General features: G+C 35.4%; 1 protein-coding gene across 7 annotated transcripts in view; it reads left to right on the forward strand.

Moving 5' to 3' along the window:
- Positions 1 to 7982, forward strand: part of LOC137625931 (solute carrier family 49 member 4 homolog) — a 320642-nt gene that overhangs the window by 112806 nt on the left and 199854 nt on the right. For 6 of the 7 annotated variants that reach the window (XR_011040948.1, XR_011040947.1, XM_068356947.1 and 3 more), the window contains exon 3: positions 5539 to 5614. The exons of the other annotated variant lie outside the window; for it this stretch is intronic. The gene's annotated coding sequence lies outside the window, so the exon portion shown is untranslated. The remainder of the gene's footprint in view (positions 1 to 5538; positions 5615 to 7982) is intronic. 7 annotated transcript variants of the gene reach the window in all.

The following is a 7982-nucleotide window of genomic DNA, read 5'->3' on the forward strand; positions in this document are numbered from 1 at the left end:
TTCACTCAAATATGCCACCTCGCTTGCTCATAAAAGCCACGGCTGACACTCTTAACTATACTATGACACCAAACAACCATTTTTATTTTTCGTTGGCCCACGTCCGCCGGAGCACTTCGCCAACGAAAACCCGCTTTTTCTCCTCTGCTTCATTCTTTTTCTCCTCTTCTTCATTCTTTTTTTCTTCCTCATTCTTTTTCTCTTCATTCTTGTTTCCTCTTCTTCATTCTTGTTCTCTTCTGCATTCTCTTTCTCCTCTTCCTCATTCATTTTTCTCCTCTTCCTCATTCTTTTTCTCCTCTTCTTCATTCTTTTTCTCTTCTTCATTCTTTTTCTCCTCTTCCTCATTCTTTTTCTCCTCTTCCTCATTCTTTTTCTCTCTCATTCTTTTTCTCCCCTTCTTCATTCTTTTTCTCCTCTTCCTCATTCTTTTTCTCCTCTTCCTCATTAATTTTCTCTCTCTCATTCTTTTTCTCTTTTTCCTCATTCTTTTTCTCCCCTTCATTCTTTTTCTCCTCTTCCTCATTCTTTTTCTCCTCTTCTTCATTCTTTTTCTCCTCTTCATTCTTTTTCTCCTTCATTCTTTTTCTCCTCTTCCTCATTCTTTTTCTCCTCTTCCTCATTCTTTTTCTCCTCTTCTACATTCTTATTCTCCTCTTCTTTATTCTTGTTCTCTTCCTCATTCTTTTTCTCTTCCTCATTCTTCTTTTCTTCCTCCTCTTGCATTTCCGAAGCTAGGTCATTGACCTCGAGGACGCCCACGGCATCATTTTTCATCAGGGCAGAGTGTGTGCGTGTGTGTGTGTGTGTGTGTGTGTGGAAGGATCTCTTCGATATTAAAGTCTTTGGAACTGCTACTTGTGAGATGATGTCTATCACATCTGCTGGAATGAGGGTTGAGTCTCTTGTGGGGGAAGGGCTGGCGGGTGGGTGGGTTGGGGGTTGGGGTTGGAAGGGCCTGGTTGATTAGGGCTGCATTGGGGTTGTGGGCTTTAGATGCAGTTATGGAGAGATATGATTGATGCTTTTTTTTTTTTTTTTTTTTTTTTTTTTGATGCTGTATTCAAATCTCAGTAGGGTTGGTATGCGTGGTTACCAGTCGGTGGCGCGTGTTTATTCACTGTGCTTATTTTAGAACACCAGTCTCCCTGTGTTTTGACAACCGCATTGAATATATCTGCATAATATTACTGAGTAATTAATGTTATATTATGAAGTAAAGTATGTTACTATCCAAGGTCGTATGTGGCCGCCATCCACGCATGCACTCCCCAGTGATCAGGCCTACCACTTTTTTTCTCACCTCACGCGTATATATAAATTTTGAATATATATATATATATATATATATATACACACACAAAATTTGCTATTGTAAATTTCTATTGGTTTAGCGCCAATCTTTAACCGGTCCCCCACCCCACCCGGTTGTAAAAGTGTTTTTACCTCCGCCAACGAAGTTGGAAGGAGGTTATGTTTTACCCCCTGTTTGTGTGTGTATCTGTTTTTGAACAGCTCCCTGGCCACAATTTTAATGGTAGAATAAGGAAACTTGCAGGGATTAACTTTTATGTAAAAAGCTGGAAATGATTTAAATTTTGGAGGGTGGTCACCGTTAGCAAAAGGTCGAGAATTAGCTGCTGCGGCGGAGGTCTGCACTCTACTGAGTATCCCTCTAGTTAATTCTGCATTTCGTGTTTCTGCATAATTACGAAAAATTAAGTTGATTTTATGACCTCAATGAAATTATGTGACATTAAGCCGAGCGTGTTGACACGTCTCTCTCTCTCTCTCTCTCTCTCTCTCTCTCTCTGACTGATTTATTTCTATAGCTAGTTATTTGAATTGAAGAGTTGACTAATTTACCTAAATATCACTTGAGATTTACCATGTATATATACTGTATATATATATATGTATATATATATATATATATATATATGTATATATACACACATATGAATATATATATATACATACAGTATATATATATATATATGTATATATACAGTATGTATACATACAGTATATATATATATATATATATATATTTACTCGTATATATAATTTAGATTGCGAGATAAAGCCGCTTCCAATAGCTATTGGAAGCGGCTTTATCTCGCAATCTGTTAGACGGGAGTAGAAGCTCCACTCAAGTTCAACGGCTTTAATAATACCTGCAACATCACTTGCTCTGTTAACAGCAGCCACTGTCTGTCCCTCCCTGTCCTAGCCTAGGTGGAGAAGTTGCATGGGCGCTGATCATATGTATATATGGTTGATCTCTAGGGCATTGTCCAGCTGCAGGCTTTTGCCAATTATGAACGAACTCTAAGAGTGCCTCTTTTTCATTGTTTGCTTCTAATAAGACATTATTATTATTATTATTATTATTATTATTATTATTATTATTATTATTATTATCATAAGTTTACATTTTTAAATGGATGGCTAAGAGGAACACATGACCGAAGTCACTGCCACTTCCATCCAAATGATTCTGAATGAAAGGATTAAATAATCTTGAAGATATTTTCTTTTGAACTGTTTGCTCTCTCTCTCTCTCTCTCTCTCTCTCTCTCTCTCTCTCTCTCCAAATGTTGAGATACCTCCGGTCACCAAGGACGCAAATTATGTACAGTTGGACGCAGGGATTCATGGTACACCTCTCTCAGAGGACGTGCACCGTGTCACTCATTCACTCCGTGGCGAGATCCTGTGTGTTGCCCTTCCCACCACCTTTGCCATGCAAGCCTATACTAGCTCTTTAGTAACTTGCTGCGCTGTTAGGGTGTGACACAATCCTTTTATTATTATTATTATTATTACATGCTAAGATACATCCCTAGTTGGAAAAGCAGAATTCTGTAAGCCCAGGGGCCTCCAAATGGGAAAATAGCCCAGTGAGGAAAGGAAAAAAGAATATGAAATATTCAAGGAAAGTAACAACATTAAATGAATATCTCCTAATATAAACTTTAAAAACTTTAACAAAACATGAGGAAGAGAAATAAGATAGAATAGTGTGCTCGAGTATACCCTCAAGCAAGAGAACTCTAACCCAAGACAGTGGAAGCCCATGGTACAGAGATTATGGCACTACCCAAGACTAGAGAACAATGGTTTGATTTTGGAGTGTCCTTCCCCTATTAAGAGCTGCTTACAATAGCTGAATATTCACTTCTACTCTTACCAAGAAGAAAGTAGCCACTGAGCAATTACAGTGCAGTAACCCCTTGAGTGAAGAAGAATTTTTGGTAATCTGTGTTGTCAGGTGTATGAGGACAGAGGAGAATATGTATAGAATAGGCCAGACTATTCGGTGTGTGTGTGTGTGTGTAGGCAAAAGGAAAATGAGCCGTAACCAGAGAGAATGATCCAATTTACTACTATCTGGCCAGTCAAAAGAACCCATAACTCTTTAGCGGTAGTCTCTCAACAAGTGGCTGGTGCCCTGGCCAACGTACTACCTTTCCTCAGAGAGAGGTGTGCCACGAATTTCTGTGTCCAACTGTACCTAAAGTCAATATTTTTTGCGAGGCAGATTTGCACCGATTCGCAGCGGTGCCCTTTTAGCTCGGAAAAGTTTCCTGATCGCTGATTGGTTGGACAAGATAATTCTAACCAATCAGCGATCAGGAAACTCTTCGGAGCTAAAAGGGCACCACTGCGAGTCGGTGCAAATCTGCCTCATTAAAAGAAATTGACTATAGTTGGTAGCCGATCGTTGCGGGGCGCAGCTAGGGTGGACAGAGAAACTGATAACACTTGCGTGTCATCAAAGTGGAGAGCCTCGACGAGGTAATCCTCGAAACCCTGCTTAGGATATTCTCTTCTTCAGAACTGCATTTGAGTTATACATAATTTACACCAGTTTATTACGAGGCTTTTATTCTTCATCATAAATATACTCTCTATTGTTATCTTTATTATTTTTTGTCATTATTTTGTTATGAATGTTGGATCAGCGTAGCTTAATTATCCATCTAAATCTTGTTTTACCCTTGAATATTAACCCTGTGTAATATTTTAAATCTATTTTTATGTGTACTTCCCCTAACAAAGATTAATGTACAATATATGATTTAATGGAATATTGAATATTGCGTGTCCTATTAATAAGGAGAAAATAATGAAGATAAAAAAACAGTGATTGCAGTTTGTTTAATTAATAACGTGGTTGACGATCATATAGCGAAGAGTGTAAAAGCCAGGTTACTCTGATGAAATTAGTGTGGGTCCTTTGGGGTGACCAAAGTCAGTCGGAGCCTTAATGAATTAGATTCTGCTCTGACAGAGAGAGAGAGAGAGAGAGAGAGAGAGAGAGAGAGGTTTCAAGTAGTGGTAGATAACTATATTCTTATGATTATATTTTTAAAGAAAAGAGATTGTGATTATCCAACAACGAGAAAAAGATATTTGGTGAAGTATGTGTTAAAGAAGTGGAGGAAAGTATTCCGATAAAAATACATGTTATTGAGAGAGAGAGAGAGAGAGAGAGAGAGAGAGAGAGAGAGAGAATAATTTCTTTTTTCTCTCTCTCTCTCTGCTATTAAACTCACCGAATAAGTTCTACCTATTTTGAATTCTCTCTCTCTCTCTCTCTCTCTCTCTCTCTGCCTCTCTGCTATTAAACTCACCGAATAAGTTCTACCTATTTTGAATTTCTCTCTCTCTCTCTCTCTCTCTCTCTCTCTCTGTGCTATTAAACTCACCGAATAAGGTCTACCTACTTTGAATTCTCTCTCTCTCTCTCTCTCTCTCTCTCTCTCTCTCTCCTTTACATATATTTGATGATCGACAGGTCCTGTTGAGGTAACGCTATTCACATTCACTATAATACCATTTCACAAAGCCATCCATACTCCTCGGCATTAGTGTTTGTATATATGTTTGTGTTTTAACGATTTGCTTTCTATTTATTTTTTGTTTATTTATATATCTTTTTTTCATCTGTTTATGTTTTCACATTTCTGTTATTACAGTGAAAATTTGTGTTCTTTCGTGTTGGTTTTGTTTAATAATTATATCGTTTCAATTTGAACTAGAACGGGCACCCATTAGAACGCATACTTTCGCTACCACTACGTTTCTCAATGACATTTTTATGTTATGTTGTATATCACAAGATAGGCAATTCAATTTGGCGCATTTTAGCACTAGTTTCATGCAAATCAGATAAAAAATGGCCACGATATGGGCAAATGACGTTTTTTGACCTTCAAGTGACTTTAGCATTGACCTTTGACCCAATCACTCGCAAAATGTAACCAACTTGTCCTTGGATCATGGCCAAATCATCCCATCAAATTTCATGAGATACGGTCAAATAGTTTTTGAATAATGCGAATCACAAACACACAGACGTACAAACAAATTAATATACGGCTATCAAAACAACCTTCGCCACAAATAAGTTGGCGAAGATAATAACAGCAACAAGAACGTCGCCAAAATTATTAGAATAAAAGCAATAGTTTTTTATTTTTATTTTTCATTTTTTATTTTTATATATTTATTTTTTTTTCTTTTGGGCAGGAAAATGCGCAGACATCTATGAAGACCAGCCCGCATCCAAACAGGTTTTCAACATTGTCCAGTCACTTGACCCTACGTAAGTATATGATTACATTGGGCTTTGTGGTATTTGAACTTGGAGTGAAATGTATTTTGTAATTTTTCAAGTTTACTGTGTTGCTGTATTGTTCGTTACTTTTATAAGTGTTCTGACATTTTAATTCTCTTTTCTATATTTCTTGGCTGGATTATCAATGTTATTATTTTTTCCTCTAAAATCATGTTATTCATATTACTATTTCAGCTATGAAATATGTTTATCCTTCGTCTATTTTTTTAATCCATTAAAATGTTCTTAGAATTATTATATCAGCTAAGAGCATGAAGTTGGTATAAGAATAATTAGGATGAAATTATTATTATTATTATTATTATTATTATTATTATTATTATTATTATTATTATTATTATCTACAGTGAATGATATAAACATGGGCGGGACACATTAAAGGATGCTGTTGCAAGTAAATAAAGATAAAGTCTCAATGACGATAACAATGTATAGTTATGATATACTTTATTTTTTTTTTTTTTTTTTTAGAAATAATACTTTATGGTCATCAATATTCAAACAGATTAATAACATCGCTTCGTGACGATTAGTAGCTCAGACCGTTAACGTTATTCACTTCAAAATATGTTACTGTAATGTACGGAGCTGCTAGTTAGGTGATTATCTGAGAAGCGAGAGCGAATGCAACTAACTTTATTTCAACAGACATCGTGCTTTTGTCACAACAGTTTCAGTGCAAGAAGGTCACAAAAATTCAAACAGATCAGTTCAAGAATAGAGAAGTTTAAACCGGTTCTGTTAAGCAGAGATCGTCACAATGTACGAGTTTGAAGTGTGTGCAGTACAATATATAGGCTACAGAAAAAAATGCAATATTTGCATCTTGAAAAAAGGGACAGCGACATGACGTCATTTGTAACACTGTTATAGTAAATAGTGTTATCGGTATTGAAATGAAAAAGTGAATGAATACTAAGTTATATAGCAATTGCAAAATAGATTATGTTCCATCAACCCCTTGGTTGCTGTATTCTTAAGAAATGCCACAGGGATTTATATGTTGGAGTGGTCCAACGGGATTTATCATGCATACGCATGATAAACCTGTTAATGAATAATAATAATAATAATAATGAATAATAATAATAATAATAATCATAATAATAATAATAATAATAATAATAATAATAGTAATAAAGTATCATTTATTATATGGGCTAATTTTATCGAATTTGAAATCTCGCCAAACGATGAAGAAGCTTAACGTTTAAACTCTCTCTCTCTCTCTCTCTCTCTCTCTCTCTCTCTCTCTCATTTTAAAGGCATTATTTTGGTCACTTATGATAAAGTCTCTCTCTCTCTCTCTCTCTCTCTCTCTCTCTCTCATTTTAAAGGCATTATTTTGGTCACTTATGATAAAGTCTCTCTCTCTCTCTCTCTCTCTCTCTCTCTCTCTCATTTTAAAGCCATCATTTTAGCCACTTATGATAAAGTCTCTCACTCTCTCTCTCTTTTATTTTAAAGGCTTCATTTAGGTCTCTCTCTCTCTCTCTCTCTCTCTCTCTCTCTCTCATTTTAAAGGCATCATTTTGGTCACTTATGATAAAATCTCTCTCTCTTTCTCTCTCTCTCTCTCTCTCTCTCTCTCTCTCTCATTTAAAAGCCATCATTTTGGTCACTTATGATTAAGTCTCTCTCTCTCTCTCTCTCTCTCTCTCTCTCTCATTTAAAGGCATAATTTTGGTCACTTATGATAAAGTCTCTCTCTCTCTCTCTCTCTCTCTCTCTCTCTCTTCTCTCTCTCATTTGAAAGGCATAATTTCGGTCACTTCGGATGAAGTTAAGGGTCTCTCTCTCTCTCTCTCTCTCTCTCTCTCTCTCTCATTTGTGCTAATTAGATATTTTTCTTCATTTCAGAACTTCAATTACCATCCCCTTTTTATATCGACATCCGTTATGTGGTATTAGTGTAACATATTTTTTCTATTCACCTTATTGTTAGAGTTTATTAATTTTCAATCCATTAGGTCACTGAATATTCTGGTAATATTAATACAACTCAATTTTTTTTATATTTGATGTTTTGCAATGCTATATGAAATATGTTTTAATGTTGTTAATGTTTTTTAAATAATTTTTTTTAATTGTTCCTAACTTTTTATATCGTTTATTTATTTCCTTACTGGACTATTTTTCCCTGTTGGAGCCCTTGGGCTTATAGCATCTTGCTTTTCCAACTAGGGTTGTAGCTTAGCTACTAGTAATAATAATAATAATAATAATAATAATAATAATAATAATAATAATAATAAAATATTCCAATTGCTTTCTTGATGCTTTTTAACTCTTCCCTAAATACTTTGTAAAGCTTTCTAATAACTCATATTAATAC

Source organism: Palaemon carinicauda, chromosome 33 (genome assembly GCF_036898095.1).
Source record: "Palaemon carinicauda isolate YSFRI2023 chromosome 33, ASM3689809v2, whole genome shotgun sequence".
Classification (NCBI taxonomy): Eukaryota; Metazoa; Arthropoda; class Malacostraca; order Decapoda; family Palaemonidae; genus Palaemon; species Palaemon carinicauda.